Below are 19,961 nucleotides of genomic sequence, written 5' to 3'. Positions count from 1 at the left end.
GCTGCAGTTGCCGTGGTGGTGTATGTGTCGCAGATGGCAATATGTCTGAGATTGTTTATAATCTTCACCCATAACCTATAGTTTTGTGGATTGAATGATCAATATTTAATTCAATATTTAATGAAACCTCCCATTGCCTCTGTTTTGCAAAATTAATATTTATATTTCCAAAAATGTTTTTTCTCCTTATCAGGAACAGACTACTGTCATCACTTCTTTATAGAGTAGGTGTCATTGTATATAGGCTTGAGTTTTCTAAAGTTAAAAAGAGTGATATCTTCATTTCAGTAAACATAACACTTAATATTTCACTACCGCGAACATGACGCTTTGACGGAACTACAAACTTACAAGATTTACCTCCACACAAATTATCTCCCTATATTGTAAGTGTCTAGCCCGTGCGCGAGTTCCAGAATTGAAAAGGCAGGCAATGACAGATGGTATTGTTTTAGTTAATATCGCTTCTTATATGTTTTTTTTTAAATGTTTCCTTATACAAGGCTGTACAAACGAAAGTGTTCTAGTATGATGATATCCTTAAATTTCATGTTCAAGTTTGTTCATGGGGTAGCCTCGTGGTTGTTACGACAAAACCCCGGGATCTGGACAGACTAGTTTCATTTAAGTTCGAATTAGAAAATAATTGCCCCAAATAGGTTCAAAAGACTAATGGAATCCAGAGAAAACACTTAAATTAAGTAAACAAATATCAATGTCAGTTTTCTACTGACACTTAAAAGCTGTGTTCAGTGAGCTGTATTCATTGTTGGAAAACATTCAGGGCATTCGTGTATTGATATATATGTTCAGCACCTATGTTATGGCTGATCAGTATTATATATTTTTATGCTAATGAAGTAAAACAAAGAATATTTTTATGGCATTTTGTTGGTACATATCACAAATTGAAATTTGATGGAACAGGAAGACGAACTAGCATACAGTAACTAGTGGTGTTTGCAAGAACTTACAGAAACAGACGCTTCAAAGCTATTTTCTAAATAAACAAGCAATTCAAATCTCAGAAGAATTTCATGGAAGAAGAATATCCAAAGTCAATTATCTTTCTGCAGTAAACCACAAAAGTCATTCAGATTTGTATAGTCAGCGTTGGTGAACACAACCTGGAGATAGTAACAGTGCTGTGGCATAAATATATCTAGATTTGATTAGTAGCTTAATCAAACCACCCACTGGTGTGGCATTATTCATTCAGAATCATCCCTTTCTGATGTGAATCTTCTGACTGTTCTGGGGAGAATTATTCATCATCCGGTCGGTCCATTGTCTAACATGTCTGAGCAGGATCTTCTTAAATGTTGATGGTGTCACTGTGAAATGCGGGTACCTGAAACAATTTTTAACATCTTGTTATTCAAAAATTATGAAACACATATATTTACAAGGGGTAAAAAGAGTAAAATCGTGACTTAAATTTAACACTTTAGTTTCTGATATTTTTTTACTGTAGCTTGGGAGATCATCATGGGTGTATCGTTAGCCCCCAGCGCTTTTCATTGTTTATTAATTATCTTGTTGATGAAGTAGAAAAATCCTGGCATCCTGGCATCCAGTTGCAACCAGTTGCAACCAGTTGCATCCAGTTGCATCCAGACTTAACACATTTATTCTTACTTTTTTGATCAGACACTATTAGAGGTTAACAAAAAAGAATTAACGTGTTGCAGTATAATCAGTATGACCTCAACGTAAATCTAGATAAAACTAAAGTTTTGTTTTTTAACAGTTGCATCCTTTCTACACGTGTGAAGTTGTATTTTGAGGGCAATCGCACTGAGTGTCTTTCAAGTGTCTTACAAGTTTTGGGGTATACCATTTTCCTGTAAGTTAACCTGGAACATGCACTTTACGAATTCTTCGTTGCAATCTATAAAGGCTTTATTTGGTATCTTAAAATATCTGTCGAAACTCAGACCTTTGCCGTATGATGTTTTCTTCAAAGTTTTGGACAGTAAAGTGATGTCAATCCTATTGTATTGTGCCGAAATACGTGGACTAGAAATTGACTCAGATTGTAAGCTTAGCAGAGTTATTGAAGGCGTTCATGTTCAGGCATGCAAATATTTTCTTGGTGTGAAGTCGTCAAATCATGTTGTACGCGGTGAATGTGGGAGATACCCTGTATATATTTATGCCCACAAGCGGTGTTTCAAATATCGGTATAAATTATTACCCATGCCAGACTCGCGACTACCAAAGAAATGCTATGATATGATATTGTTAGATATGAGTCATGGTAAAAGCAATTGAGCTTCAAAGTTAAGAAATGAATTATTTAAAATGGGATTTGGCTATGTTTGGGATAAAGCATTGGAAGTTGTCAACCCTATTAATCAGAATTTATGGTAAGAGCAAAATGTATTTATCAGCACGACTGCATGCATCCTTGTCACGTGGTGCACAAAAAATTCAATTACTCTATGTATAAATCTATAGTGTGTCCAGAGTATTACATTAAGTATATTTCCATAAGTTTCGTGTAGCTTAGACAAAGTTAATATGTAATTCTCACCAACTAAAGATTGAGACTGGCAGATATGCAAATGTTTCAAGAAATGAACGTGCAATGTTTGTAAAGAAGGTTTCGTTAAGGATAAATATCATTTATTGTTTGTATGCTCGGTGTATACCGAATTGCGTGAACAGAAAATTAAAAAAAATACTCTGTATTTCCCACATTACATTAATTCAATGTCTTTATGTCAAATGACAAATGTAATATCACAAGAATTTTGGCTATGTATATTTATAAATCTTTACAATTAAGGAAAGAACTGCGGAAACTGCTCGACAGACCACGGGGATATACCAGCGACACATTAGTGCGGACACTGTGCGTCGACGATTGACAAGCAGACACCTCGACTGTCACAGGTCACTCCAGGGACCCATTGTGACACTACATCATCGCCGGGACCATCTTCAGTGGGCAACACAGCCCCAGCATTGGCGCCATCAACAGTGGAGAAGAGTCCTCTTCGTAGACAAGAGCCGTAACTGTATCTCAACAGCAGATGGCAGAGACAGAGAGTTTGGCGACGCCGTGGCTAACGTTATTCGGATGCTGGTGTTGTTGAGAGACTCGTGGGATGGTCCGAGCATCATGGCGTGGGGTGGAATTGGTCTTGCACAGAGGGTTGGCCCTGTAGTCTTCCAGAACATCGGTCCAGGGAGAGGCAATGGTGTCACAGCAGCTCGGTACATTGATCAAGTCTTGAGACCACACGCCATACCTCATTTGGCACGTCGCCGCAACCACGAGTTTCAGCATGATAACGCCCCTGCCCACCCTGCGAGAGTAACAAGAGACTTCCTCCAGCAGAATGGCATCGGAACCATGCAGTGCCGTCCCTCAGTTCTGATTTAAATCCCAATGAGCAACTGTTGGACGAGATTCAAAGACGTCTGAATGACGTCCGACCAAGGCCGACAACTGCATCTGAACTGCGTCAGTCGTTTCACAGAGTGTGGGCTCAAGTGTGGGCCTTCGTCAACCGCCTCAACCATTCCATGTATCGACGTTGCACGGAGGTCATCAATGCACATGGCGGACACACGAGATACTGACTTGTGATGCAATTTTCTCAGTCCAATGTTGCGTTTCACTTTAAGAACATTTGACACTTTAATTTCAACCTTGATGATCAGTTTTGCCAAGTTTTATCTTTTTAATATGTCTCAAAGTATGTTTATAGTGTTTGAACAAATAAGACTTCTCATATATTTATCCATGGTGATGGGTTTTTTTGCGATTCAATATATGTTGGTTAGTTGTTTTTTTAACGCCGCCCTCAGCAATATTCCAACTATTTGACGGCGGTCTGTAAATAATCGAGTCCGGACCAGACAATCTGGTAATGAATATCATGAGCATCGATCCCCGCAATTGGGATCGATGATATGCATCAGCCAAGTCAGCGAGCCTGATCGATGTGCATGGCGTCAGTCAATGTCTCGTCCAGACTCGCCTGGCAAACAGCAACACATCGTGCATGTAACCATTGAATAAATCAGATAACTGAGATTGTTAGTGGCTGTATCCTCGAAGGGAGATGAAGTTGTGTAAAAGGATTGGCCCCTACCTATGGTACTTAAGACCACGTCATTCTAAGAACATTTATTACGCCACGTTTTTTATTGTAGCATATATTGTTATTTATTTCGGCTAAATTTGTCAATAATCGGCAACACCTGAGGGAATGATGCAGGTAGCAAAGTACTGTAAGTCCCCATCGTCCCAAGTGTGGTGATCTTCACTCAGCTGCTGGCGAAATATACGAACTATAGCCTTTTTTAGTTGTGTTGTTGAATGATAGTTATCGCTCTGAAACTAGTTATAAACCAACCCGTGATACTCTAGTGATACTCTAGTTATTGTACTGCCCTGTAATGACAGGATTTTATAGTTTCAAATGTTTTTCATGTAAAACATTTGGCAGTCACAATATGGCTGAAATATTGTCTTTAAATATTAACTCACTCACTTACTCACCAACTCATTGTATTTGTTGACATTCATCAGCTGCTACAGTGTCTCTTGATGAACGGAAACAAATACAACTTCGATCCCTGTTTTGACAGATACATAAATCATAACAAAACAGTACATTAAATACCAAACTTATTGTAAAGGGACGTGCGTATCTTTTTGTGGTTGAAAGGAGACACCTTTTCTACATATAATGTACATATAAATATAAAAGACAGATAAGCAAAGGTTAGTCCTCATACTTAATAATATAGAAATGCTGAATATGTTAAGGTTTACAATTACATAGATAACTAAAGGTCCATAAAGATAAAAAAAATCGATAGACACAAATATTTTATAGGAATTTTGAAACAAACGCTGGCGATGCCAGTCAGGGTAAGTGACTTAACGTTGCATCGGCATTATTTCAGCCATATAACAAGTTGGTATAATTACAGTTGTGTCATGAATACAAACTTATATTTAAAAAACAAATTTGTCAAGCATATTTTAATCATGGCAAAATTATTTACACAATTTAAAACACGTGCTATAAACCACCAGCAATCAATGCTAGGCAACCGCATTGGGGATCATGAGATCTTCCTGCACGATATCTCAGCAGGATTGTCGTCATCGCTTTAACGTCTGATGGTTGTGCACAACACGAGCCAATATTAAAAAATGTTCAGCAATGAGTTGGCTTAAGGCACTGTTTGGGTGGTCGAGAGAGTGGGTTACCAATCAGTTGGTCAATATTGTAGCCATACCATGACTAAATCAAGCTATACATTGAGAATATATCAATTTAGAATAAAAATCCTGACGACTGGGGACACTAAAACAACCAGATGCAGGATCTTCTTTGACATATTGTTTCCAGAAATATAAGATTATAAAATCACATTATTATTTTTTACGAAAGATGATATCATTACCAGAATGACGAGATACATTTTAGGTGAAACTATAAGGCAATTTCAGAGGAGTAGATTCTAAAAGAAAAGCAGCATAAAGTACAAAGGTCAATTAATGGTCAATAATTGAAAAAAATACCAAACTTCAGACAATTATTGTCAAAACAAGTTCCAAATTAAGAATAGTGCGTAAAACTTGACACATGTGAAATAAATACTAAATACTATTACATATGTACATAAGTAGACATTTTAGATTGTACGCTGTGGGGGCACACATTGAAACCTGATTCCAAATTCTTGAAGAAAAGCAGAGGTCCTCATAGCTTCCTCCCCAAGCTGTCCCTGAGAATATGTTTACAGTCAATCAATCACTGGATAGTCTGGTCCAGAGTCGATTAATTAGAGACCGGAGTTATACAGCTGGAATATTGCTGAGTGCGGCATTAAAGCAAAAACACGCATTTATAATCCGCCAGATTCCCTTCACCGAGGGGATGCTCATAGCGCTACACCATTATTACCCTGGTCAATGGATTAGTGAGCACTCGATTTTCATTCTCAGCTTCCTGGGGAATTTACAACCCAAGCTGTATGTGAGGCTCTAGAAGGTTAACAGACACATTACCATCTCACCCTACCGGGTACCCACTCACTGCTGGGTGAACAGAGGCACATTTCGAACAAAGTAGTTTGGGTTAATGGGGTGGTAGACGACCTCAATTAAGCTTGAAATGTTCCGACTAAAGGGCTTAAATTTATATTTCTAATAACTTTGCAGAGACATGTTAAGGATTACAACAGCAGTTTGATCTGATGTGTCACGCACACGATTGTTACAATATTGTTTTTATGTCTCGATCATATGTCACTTCTTACAGCTACATCAAAACATACTGTTCCATTTCGTATTGATCATCAATCCATTCCAACTAATATTACTTTTGTTTGTGACAGGATCTTACTATCTATAAAACGGTTTTCGTTGCAACATTTCTGAAATACTGCCGATGTGAACCTTTTAGTGAACATTCAGCCTATATTGATGTGTACGTTTCATGAAGCAAAATATGAGAATGTGTCCATTAATGTTTTTCACTCATATTCGCTCGGCAGACTGTGTGAAGGTAAACACTATCGTGTCCTATAAACCAATTCTCAAGTGTACTCTTAAACACTGCAGGTTGGACGCAGTCATATCCTGGACTGTTCCTTCAACATGGGATAAGAGAGACGTTAGAAAGCAAAATTCGTGAGGCCTGCAAGGAAGGTAATCTGAATCGAGTGATGCGGATCTTGTCTGATGGTCGGGTGGACGTGAACGGTAGATATGGGACACACAGGGTGACGCCACTGATGCTGACAGCATTCTATGGACACAGAGAAGTGTTTACCTTACTTGTAAATAAAGGGGCTGATGTTTCTCTACTGGAAAATATCGGCTGCAACATCCTTCATGCGGCATCTGAGGGAGGACATGTGAATATGGTAAAGAATGTCCTCTCGCAAAATATTGTTGACATCAATAGCAGAGATAAGGAAGGATGGACCCCACTGATGTTAGCATCATCTCGTGGACACAGAAAAGTGTGTGACTTCCTTGTCAGTAAGGCAGCTGATGTCTCAGTGGTAGATTATTATCACAGGAACATCCGTCATGTTACATGCAAAGGGAGACATTTGAATATGGTAAAGTATGTCCTCTCGCAAAATATTGTTGACATCAATAGCAGAGATAAGAGAGGAATGACACCAGTGATGTGGGCAGTCTATTCGGGACATAGAGAAGTGTATGACTTCCTCGTTAGCAAAGGAGCTGATGTGGCACTGGTAGATTATGATGACAGCAACATCCTTCATGTGGCATCTAAGGGAGGATATGTGATTATGGTAAAGTATGTACTCTCGCAAAATGTTGTTGACATCAATAGCAGAGATAAGGAAGGATGGACCCCACTGATGTTAGCATCATGTAGTGGACACAGAGAAGTGTATACCTTACTTGTAAATAAAGGGTCCGATGTTTCTCTACTGGACAATGTCGGCCCTCAACATCCTGATGCAGCATCTAACGGAAGGCATGTGAATATGGTAAAAGTATGTCCTGTCGCAAAATATTGTTGACATCAATAGCAGAGACAAGGAAGGATGGACCCCACTGATGTTAGCATCATGTCGTGGACGCAGAAAAGTGTGTGACTTCCTTGTCAGTAAGGCAGCTGATGTCTAACTGGTAGATTATCGTCACAGGAACATCCTTTATATTACATGCAAAGGAGGACATTTGAACATAGTGAAGTATGTTCTTTCGCAAAATATTGTTGACATCAATAGCAGAGATAAGGGTGGAATGACACCAGTGATGTGGGCAGTCTATTTTGGACACTGAGAATTGTATGACTTCCTTCTGAGGTCTCTAAGGAGATTTCAAAGAGCATCATGCACGTCTTGCTCAAAAGTTGTTTGATCAGAGTTACAACATTCAAGACCTCAGTGAAGGTTTCAAATACTTTTTCTGCAGACGTTGGGGACATTCCTAGATTTGCTGTATCCGTGACGAAAACGCAATTCCCTATATGGACATCAACCATATGTTCCTGGTGACGAACCGAATTGGCCTGTGTTTTAGTTTGTGACTATATATAGTGCAATATGTGCTCCCCTTTTCGCGAACACCTGGTGTCGTCACTATTTGGAAGTAATATACTAGTACATGTTTAAGCACCTGTTCATGACGTAGTCGGAATCGTACAATCGAATTGAATATAGAAATGGTTTTGTCACTTTTATTTACCTAATGAATGCGTATATGTAACCTCATTTTCTATGTTAAAACAGACTCGTGACTGATGACAAGTCAAGACAAGTAATTGATCTAAATTTCCGAAGTAGAACTTGTCAAATGGTACAATCTAGCCTCGGGCTTTGTTGTACAGAATTCAGTTGACAAATTTGAAACGCTTCATATGGAATTCATGTGTATGCTGTTACCCTCAAGGAGATAATCTGCACTTCTTTAGATCATTATAATGTAATTATAAACGTGTAAGTAAACTTTACAATTTAACAATAAAACAGGCAATGCAATAGATCAGTAAGTTGCAGCAGCAATACGTAACAGGCTCTAGTCTTATGTATGTCCTTCAAAAGTATGTGTAAAACATCCAATCGATTAACCATGGATACCCGTTACATGTTTATTTATTGTTGTTTTTTGTGCTGAATATTATGAGAATAACTGATGGAACCTGTCGTAAATATAACTTTTGTGATCCTTTGAATGTTGTTGTAGTGATGCCTAGGTTTCACTGATTGGGGTCAGATGGTAACAATATCCTGATCCAGCAAAAGGACTAACATTAAGAGGTAAGGAGATTGTGTAACGTTCAATGCAGCGGGGGACGGGCAAAATCAGATCTAAGTGAATGTTGTCATTATTATTCATTAGGTTACATGTTTAAGCTCTTGCTTGGTGTTCATGTTGTCGCAATGTAAGCATCGCAGAGTGCCCACTACTAATAAAAATGAAGGCAGAGATCACATTAGATGCCCAATTATAAGCTGAGATAATGATAAGGATAAGATCTTATAAAAATTATTTGAACTAACATTCTTGTATCAATTAACGATAAACTGCTTGTGACCCAAGCTTCAATAGAGTAATTGTACGGAGCTGAGGTAATCAAGGTCGGTTATTCACTGTTATGTATTTTAACTGAATCGGGAAAGGCAGTTGCGTGCGTATAATTGTGATCAAGAAGAACATTGTGAAACGTAATATTCATATGGTGATACCTCAACATTGCTGACACAAACGGGTTTGTTTCGATTGAGCCCCCGAGAAGTGTCCATAGACCCTGCTAGAGCATTCGTTCTCCTGCTCTACTTTTGAACATCCAGGATGACCTAGGGTATGTCCAGGCTTCCAACACTGAAAAGGCAGCTGCAATGTTCTCACCTACAGAAGATGCTGGAAGTAACACATGATGAGAGCCATGTTTCAGACGACAATATGGTTGCAGACACATATCTCATTTGATCTGCAGTAACAGATAGTGAGTCGTCTCCAGAAAGTGTCCTTGTCTCATGCTGTACTGCCACGTACTGAACCCTGCACCAACTCTGGTTGCCAAACCTCTACACATGAAGACGAAGCTGAAGGCTTTAGTGACAGTGGCAATGGCAGTGATTTCATATATCTTACTGTATTGGAGATTTGTTAATGGGTTACTGACAATCTTGAAGCAATAGGTGTTCCACATTTACACTTCAAAGTAAGTCAATATAATCAGCATTTATAACACAGGATATCGACGATAATGATCTTATATATGACAATAACACGGAAGATGGAGTTCCTGGATGAAATTTTATTTTGACATTTAAATTTCTACTACATCCCGAAGAGATTGATCCGTCGACATAGCCACGCAACCCCAGGAAACAAGTCGCCCAATATGGTCGCCTTTTACGAACACCAATGGGCTTCTGGGTAACTTCTATTCGGATCCCCACGGGGCGTCTCCTTTAAGGAGCTGAGATGATTTAAAAAAAAAACACTATATGAATGTCCAATCCGCTCCATCATGAAAGAAGCTGTTTCATTGAAAAAATCTAGAAAGACTTCAACTAGTGAGATGATGTACAGTGCAGTTGCGGAACCATTGCAAAACTGCATTGAGTTTCTTTCAGCCAAGGTATTTAAAACTATTCACAATCTAACAATATATACCTTCTTTTGATCTGAAGTTTACAAACATATCTTACACATTTAGCTTTATAGAGCGAATTATAAACATTAAGTATGTTCATCCTTCCGGCAGTTTTCTTTGTTCAAGATCCATACCTGTGTAACGTGTGATTAGGCATTAATTGTTGTAAAAAACACGTCTTTAATGTTTTTTTAATTTATATCATCTTTACGAGTCTTAAAGAATGATGGATCCTTTTGTCTTTGATTAATCTCTTGTTAAACGGCAGGTTAAAGTTGCAATATCGTCTTCAAAATTCAAACACTGACCATATTCAATACATTTAAGTTCACACAACTTGATGCCAACGTGTGTGATTATATCAGTGATGTGAGCCAGCCCCTTCCCCTCTTGCAGTCGACATGAAGATATGTTGCATGAGCTAAATACAAACATCAAGTACAAGGACAGGAGCAGGTTAGCCAAGATACCGACGAGTTTCCATTTTTCAATATTGCTATGTTAGAATATCATATAGAATCAAATTATAATGACAGAATTTTCAAGCAAGCAAACGGTGGTATATATGTAGAGTCTTGAAACATACCTGGTATTACAAAGTGTACACGATTTCGGGATAACAACTTCTTTAATATCTGTAAAGACGACGTACATTATGGCTCCATATACCGTTGTCCTTACTTGACAGAAAGGACGCCGAAAGGTACCTATGAAATGTACATTGTACATTATATCAGGCAAAACATCTGTTTAACCTTTGTTGATAGATTAATTATGCAATAACACACTTCTTTTGTTTTATGAATGAAGGTCGGGTTTAATTTTACGTTTATCTCAGCAGAATCTATGTGTCTATATATTCTATGTGTATGTATTTTAAGTATCTTTTAAATAAAAAGAGAACGTACACTACAATCTGAAGAACAAATACTATTTTCCCTCAGGCTATTCGTGATACAAGCCGAGGTTTGCTACAAGCAACTCCACATGTTGAATTATTGTTGGCTGGCTGACTCAAGAACTGAGTTTATTAATCGGGGATAGGTGTGGTTGTGATGACTTTGGCTCGGTAATATGGGGTTACTGTGGTTGTTCTGTAGTAATATGGGGTTAGTGTTGTTGTTGTGCAGTAATATGGGGGTAGTGTTGTTGTTGTGCAGTAATATGGGGGTAGTGTTGTTGTGCAGTAATATGGGGTGACTGTGGTTGTTGTGCAGTAATCTGGGGTGACTGTAGTGCAATAATGTGGGGTGACTGTGGTTGTTGTGCAGTAACATGGGGTGACTGTGGTTGTTGTGCAGTAATCTGGGGTGACTGTGGTTGTTGTGCAGTAATCTGAGGTGACTGTGGTTGTTGTGAAGTAATCTGGGAAGCCGGTTGTTGTGCAGTAATCTGGTGTGATTGTGGTTGTTGTGGAGTAATCTTGGAAGCCGGCTGTTGTTGAGTAAACTGTGGTAACTGAGGCTGTTGTGCAGTACTATTGGCTTCACTTGGGTTGTGCAGTAATCTGGGGTGACTGTTCTTCATGCACGGGGATGTTGTTTGGCTGCCGTTCCCGCGGTGGTGTATGTGTCGCAGATTGCAATGTGTCTGAGACTGTTTATAATCTTCACCCATAACCTATAGTTTTCTGGATTGAATGATCAATATTAAATTCAATATTTAATGAAACCTCCCATTGCCTCTGTTTTGCCAAATAAATATATATATTTCCAAAAGTGGTTTTCCTCCTTATCAGGAACAGACTAATGTTATCACTACTTTATGGAGTAGGTGTCATTGTATAAAGGCTTGTGTTTTCTAAAGTTAAAAAGAGTGATATCTTCATTTCAGTAAACATAACACTTGATATTTCACTACCGTGAGCATGACGCTTTGACGGAACTACCATCTTACAAGATTTACCTCCACGCAAATCATCTCCCGATATCGTAAGTGTCTAGCCCATACACAGAGTGTTGACTCCTTGTTTGCGCTAGTTCCAGAATTGAAAAGGCAGGCAATGACAGATGGTATTGTTTTAGTTCATATCGCTTCTTGCTGGGTTTTTTAAATGTTTCATTATACAAGACTGTACAAACGTCAGTTCTAGTGTGATGATATCCTTCAATTTCATGTTCAAGTTTGTTCTGAGAAAAGGGGGCAGTGGCCCATGGGGTAGCCTCATGGTTGCTACGACAAAGCCCCAGGTTCGATTCGCTACATGGGTACAATGCGTTAAGCTTATTGCTGGTGTCACCAACCGTGATATTTTTGCGACATTGCTAAAAACGGGACAACCCTATTTTCCCTCATCAGCTATGTGCTCACTCAGGCGTTTGATCCTGAACAGATTTAAAGATTATTTTGGAACGGTATCAGTACTTGTTACATCTGGACAGACTAGTTTCATTTAAGTTCGAATTAGAAAATAATTTCCCCAAATAGGTGCATAGGACTTATGGCATCCATAGAAAACACTTAAATTAAGTACAAAAATATCGATGTCAGTTTTCTACTGACACCAAAAGCTGTGTTCACCGAGCTGTACATGTATTAATTGTTGGAAAACATCCAGGGCATAAGTGTATTTGATATATATGTTCAGCACCTATGTTATGGCTGATCAGTATTATATTTTCTTATGCTAATGAAGTAAAACAAAGAATATTTATAGAAACAAATATTTATTGATTATATGGCATTTGTGATTATATGGCATGGTACATATCACAAATTGAAATTTGATCGAACAAGGAGACGAACTAGCATACAGTAACTAGTGGTGTTTGCAAGAACTTACAGAAACAGACGCTTCAAAGCTATTTTCTAAATAAACAAGTAAGTCAAATCTCAGAAGAATTTCATGGAAGAAGAATATCTAAAGTCAACTTTCTTTCTGCAGTAAACCACAAAAGTCATTCAGATTTGTACAGTCAGCGTTTGTGAACACGACCTGGATATAGTAACAGTGCTGTGGTATAAATTTATTTAGATTTGATTAGTAGCGTAATAAAACCACCCACAGTCACACTGATATGGCATTATTCATTCAGAATCATCCCTTTCGGAGGTGAATCTTCTGGTTGTTCTGGGGAGAATTATTCATCATCCGGTCGGTCTATTGTCTAACATGTCTGGATCTTCTTAAATGTTGCTGGTGTCACTGTGAAATGTGGGTACCTGAATCAATTTATAACATCTTGTTATTAAAAAAAAATAAGAAACACACATATTTACAAGGGGGAAATAGTGTAAAATTGGGTCTTAAATTTAATATTTTAGTTTCAGATATTGTTTACTGTAACGTGGGAGATCATCATGGATGGGTCGTTAGCCCCTAGCTGTTTTCATTGTTTATGAATAATCTTGTTGATGAAGTAGAAAAATCCTGCTGCAGTTGCATCCAGTTGCATCCAGACTTTACTCATTTATTCTTACTTTCTTTATCAGACACTATTGGAGGTTAACAAAAACGAATTAAAGTGTTACAGTATAATCAGTATGACCTCAACGTAAGTTTTGTTTTATAAGAACGGTTGTATCCTTTCTAGGTGTGTGAAGTGGTATTCTGAGTTTTGGGTATACCATTTTCCTGTAAGTTGACCTGGAATATGCACTCTACGAATTCTTCGTTGCAATCTAGAAAGGCATTATTTGGTATCTTAAAATATCTGTCGAAACTCAGACCTTTGCCGTATGATGTTTTCTTCAAAGTTTTAGATAGTAAAGTGATGTCAATTCTATTGTAAAGTGCCGAAATACGTGGACTAGAAATTGACTAGCAGGGTTATTGAAGACGTTCATGTTCAGGCATGCAAATATACCCGCAATTGGGATCGATGATATGCATCAGCCAAGTCAGCGAGCCTGACCACCTGATCCCGTTAGTGGCCTCTTACAACAAGCATAGTTGCCTTTTACGGCAAGCATGGGTTGCTAAAAACCTTTTCTACCCAATTGCGTTGATCGATGTGCATGACGTCAGTCATTGTCTCCTCCAGACTCGCCTGGCAACACATCGTGCATGTAACCATAGAATAAATCAGATAACTGAGATTGTTAGTGGCTGTATCCTCGAAGGGGGATGAAGTAGTGTAAAAACATTGTCCCCTACATATGGCACGTAAGACCACGTCATGCTAAGAACATTTATTACTGCCACGTTTTTTATCATAGCATATATGTTGTTATTTATTTTGGCTAAATTTGTCAATAATCGCCAGCACCTGAGGGAATGATGCAGGTCGCAAAGTACTGTAAGTCTCCATCGTCCCTAGTGTGGTGATCTTCATTCAGCTGCTGGCGAAATATACGAACTATAGCCTTTTTTATATGTGTTGTTGAATGATAGTTATCACTCTCAAACTAGTTTTAAACAAACCGTGATACTCTAGTGATACTCTAGTTATTATACCGTTCTGTAACGACAGGATTTTATAGTTTCAAATGTATTTCATGTACAACATTTGACAGTCACGATATGGCTGAAATACTGCCGATGTGTCTTTAAATATTAACTCACTCACTTACTCACTCACTCATTGTATTTGATGACATTCATCAGCTGCTGCAGTGTCTCTTGATGAAAGGAAACAAATACAACTTCAATCCCTATTTTGACAGATTTATAAATCATAACAAAACAGTACATTAAATACTAAACTTATTGTAAATGGACGTGCGTATCTTTTTGTGGTTGAAAGGAGACACCTTTTCTGCATATAATGTACATATAAATATAAAAGACAGATAAGCAAAGGTTAGTACTCATACTTAATAATATAGAAATGCTAAATACGTTAAGGTTTACAATTACATAGATAACTAAAGGTCCATAAAGATACAAAATTGGAGAGACACGAATATTTAATATGAATTTTGAAACAAACGCTTGCGATGCCAGTCAAGGGTGAGTGAGTTAACGTTGCATCGGCATTATTTCAGCCATATAGCAGCGAGAACAAGTTGATATAATTACAGATGTGTCATGAGTACAAAGGTATATTTAAAAAACAAATTTGTTTAGCATATTTTAATCATAGCAAAATTATTTACAACCATTTAAAACACATGCTATAACCCACCAGCAATCAACGCTAGGCAACCTCGCTGGGGATCATGAGATCTTCCTGCACGATATCCCAGCAGGGTTGCCGTCATCGCTTTAACTTGCACAATACAAGCCAATATTCAAAAATGTTCAGCAATGAGTTGGCTAAAGGCACTGTTTGAGTGGGCGAGTGAGTGGGTTGACATTCACATGGTCAATATTGTAGCCATATCACTTGACTAAATCAAGCTATACATTGAGAATATATCAATTTAGAATAGAAATACTGTCGACTGAGGACAGTAAAACAACTAGATGCAGGATCCACACACAGTATTCAACATCTCGAACATAATAATGATTCATTAACATATAAAAATACATTGTTTATAAGGTGGGGGAAACGATTAACACAAATTCATCATCTGCAAACTATAAGCCTAAATTCCAGAAGTTTCAGAATTTGCAGGAAAGAAAACTCTGATTATGTCAAAGATTATAATGAACCATTTCTCTTTCGCCAATTATTGTAGTCTTTGATCAAAGGAAATGATACAGCATCTGGGCCGAGTTCCTAGTGTCACTTATTGAAGCATCTTCCGAAATCTTTCTCTTTGCATCGTATTAGGGCACTGATTAGTGGTCTGGAATGTAGTACTATTCAACGTAAGCAGTTACAGGAAGCAACTATATTTAGATACTAGTGTGGTGTGTAAACCTCCATCCGTTATACCGCGGATGGTGATAGAATGTTATAGAAACATATGGAAAGTTCTGTAAGGATCTAGTTCTGTTAGACTGGTAAGGGCATGGTAGAGAAACTTTCAGAAGTTTGTGAGGCTGAATATATGGTGGAACAAGTGCGTGTTTACGTATCTCTCGCACATTTCGTCTCTCACACACTTTGTCGCTCACACATTTCATCGCTTCGGAACCAGCTTTCGTGTGAGGATCGCTTATCATCCCTGATTCCCTGCCTAGCACATCTCGGAAGCGTGACCACTGTCGCTGATCGGTGAGTATATACTATTATCACTGACTTTTGCTATCACCACAGTATTTTTGTTTTCGATACTGACAACTGCCAACACATTATATACTGTCATTGAATATTGTACTACTGCTCTTTCATGTACTGGCATTGTAATTTTTTTGCTGTAATTTGTATTGATTTGAGACCTCAGTTGATGTTGTAATAAATCTGTTGATTGTATACCACTTCTTGGTTGTTTGCTTGTTTCATACAAAGACTTTTAGTTTTTTTACGTACAGATGTCTGGGTTAACATATTGTTTCAATTTGGGAATCGACACATAATCGCTAGTTTCATTCCAGTTCCCAAACCAGGAAAGCATTATGGAAATCCTTCTAATTATCGCCCAAAAGCTTTACCTAGTGGCTGCCATCCGTGAAGATCCGGGGTCGAATAGGTCTTCAGCAACCCATGCTTGCCATAAAAAGGCGACTGTGCTTGTCGTAAAAGGCCACGAACGGGATCGCGTGGTCAGGCTCGCTGACTTGACTGATGCATGTCATCGGTCCCAATTGCATGGATCGATGCTCATGATGCTCATCTCTGGTCCAGACTCGATTATTTACAGACCTCCGTCATATAACTGGAGTATTGCTGAATACGGCGTTACACAAACAAACAAACAACATCTCTATTAAATTAGGTTTAGGAGTCGTACGAGTCGCAGCTCAGACATCGGACAAACAACATTACTTCACAAGGGACAGACAATTCCCAATTCATTGAAGGTCATTATTCTCTTCAAACTACAATATCATTATCTATTTATGATAAAAAAGAGTGAGTAAGTGGGTTGGGTTTAACGCCGCTTTTAACAGTATTACAGTTATATCACGGCGTGTCAGCTTAATGTTGGAGGAGAGCCCGAAGTGATGCACGTCTCAGACATCACCCACAATCATAGGTTTCATCATAGGGACGCAACTCTGCACAGCGAATCGCGGCGCCTTAGCCGACTGGGCCACCCGTGCCCCTTGATCAATATATATATCATTTTAAACACATCTATACGATGGATAAGTAAAGGTTAATCATTAAATATCTTATGAGATATATGAGTAACGAGTTCGAGATATAGGCTGATTTACAATTATGTAAATAAGTAAGGGTCTAAGAAGATCAATGAAAGAAAAGACACTGTCATTTTATATGAACTATTATACTGGTGATGGCAGTCTAGACAACATGCCTATGTCTACTAAGTTGTAAGGCTCTGGTAGTTCATATAACTGTCGGTCACTTACTTGAGTGAAATCATGTCTCTTGTACTATTGGGTCTAGTGTGGTGTTTGACGGCCACTGTTGGACCAAAACATCACTCTGACTCTTCAGAAACAGTAGAAACGGAGATAATAGAAATATTTTCAACTGTTGGTGTCAATATGTGCAATGAAAAATGCACAACCAGAACTTCATGTAGGAGTTTTGGACACGATTCTGTCAACCTTGTGTGCTACTTGTTGCTGCGACAACAGGACAAAACAGAAGAATATGGAAAATGTGTTTTCATACCAAACAAAAACACAAAAGTAAGTAGTTAGGTAATTCGACTTGCAAGACACGCATTTGACACTGGAATTTGGTTTGAATAGGTTACAACCAATTATGTAAGGCTGTGCGACGTGGTACAACTAGCCATCATATTTTGTGACTTGAGGTTCTATGGGCATATTCCCTTGTTGATCATTGCAATAGGATGCACAAAGCTTGGGAATATTGGACCAGTAATCCTATTTGGATATCCTGTACTTGGATTAAAATGTACATGATTTGGGGCATTTAAGATTAGTTAAAGTTCATTATTTTGATACTGCAGAGTACATTGGTATCCCAATGCAGGTACAGAAATATGCATCGATCAAACTTGTAAATAATCTTTAAATAATCGAGTCTGGACCAGACAATCCAGTGATTGACATCATGAGCATCGATCCACATAGTTGGGATCTATGACATGCATCAACTAAGTCGGCGAGCCATATTTTGTGTACATGGTACTGACAGATACATTGTGTATAGGGTACTGATAGTTACGTTGTGTGTATAGGGTAATGATAAATGCATTGTGTGTATGGGGTACTGATGGATACCTTTTGTGTATAGGGTACTGATAGATACTTTTTGTGTATAGGGTACTGATAGACACATAGTGTGTATAGGGTACTGATTGATACATTGTGTGTTTAGGGTACTGACTGATACATTGTGTGTATAGCGTACTGATTGATAAATTGTGTGTATAGGGTACTGATAGATACATTTTTTGTATAGGGTACTGACATATGCATTTTGTGTATATGGTTATGATAGATGCATTGTGAGTATAGGGTACTGAAAGATACATTGTGTGTATAGGATACTGATAGATACATTGTGTGTATAGGGTACTGATAGATACATTGTGTGTATAGGGTACTGACAGATACATTTTGTGTATAGGGTACTGAAAGATACATTGTGTGTATAGGGTTATGATAGATGCATTGTGTGTATAGGGTTATGATTGATACATTTGGTGTATAGGGTATTGATAGATACATTGTGTGTATAGGGTACTGATACATATACATACGGTTTATAGGGTACAGATAGATACATTGTGTGTATAGGGTACTGACAGATAGATTGTGTGTATAGGGTACTGATAGATACATTGTGTGTATAGGGTACTGATTAATACATTTGGTGTATAGGGTATTGATAGATACATTGTGTGTATAGGGTACTGATACATATATAAATATATATATATACGGTTTATAGGGTACTGATAGATACATTGTGTGTATAGGGTACTGTTTGATACATTGTGTGTATAGGGTACTGATACATATACATACGGTTTATAGGGTACTGATAGATACATTGTGTGTATAGGGTACTGAAAGATACATTGTGTGTATAGGATACTGATAGATACATTGTGTGTATATGGTACTGATAGATACATTGTGTGTATAGCGTACTGACAGATGCATTTTGTGTATAGGGTACTGATACATATACATACGGTTTATAGGGTACTGATAGATACATTGTGTATATAGGGTACTGACAGATAGATTGTGTGTATAGGGTACTGTTAGATACACTGTGTGTATATGATACTGATAGATACATTGTGTGTATAGGGTACTGATAGATACATTGTGTGTATAGGGTACTGACAGATGCATTTTGTGTATAGGGTACTGACAGATACATTGTGTGTATAGGATACTGATAGATACATTGTGTGTATAGGGTACTGATAGATACATTTTGTGTATAGGGTTATGATAGATGCATTGTGAGTATAGGGTACTGAAAGATACATTGTGTGTATAGGGTAATGATAGATGCATTGTGTGTATAGGGTTATGATTGATACATGTTGTGTATTGGGTATTGATAGATACATTGTGTGTATAGGGTACTGATACATATACATACGGTTTATAGGGTACTGATAGATACATTGTGTGTATAGGGTACTGACAGATAGATTGTGTGTATAGGGTACTGATTAATACATTGTGTGTATAGGGTACTGTTAGATACACTGTGTGTATAGGATACTGATAGATACATTGTGTGTATAGGGTACTATTAGATTCACTGTGTGTGTAGGATACTGATAGATACAGTGTGTATAGGGTAATGATAGATACATTGTGTGTATAGGGTACTGATAGATACAATGTGTGTATAGGATACTGTAAGATACACTGTGTGTATAGGGTACTGATAGATACATTGTGTGTATAGGATACTGATAGATACATTGTGTGTA

Source organism: Haliotis rufescens, unplaced genomic scaffold (assembly GCF_023055435.1).
Source record: "Haliotis rufescens isolate VD_foot unplaced genomic scaffold, xgHalRufe1.0.p SCAF_136, whole genome shotgun sequence".
NCBI classification, from domain to species: Eukaryota; Metazoa; Mollusca; class Gastropoda; order Lepetellida; family Haliotidae; genus Haliotis; species Haliotis rufescens.
The sequence above is the reverse complement of the archived record's forward strand: the minus strand, read 5'-3'. Positions refer to the sequence as shown.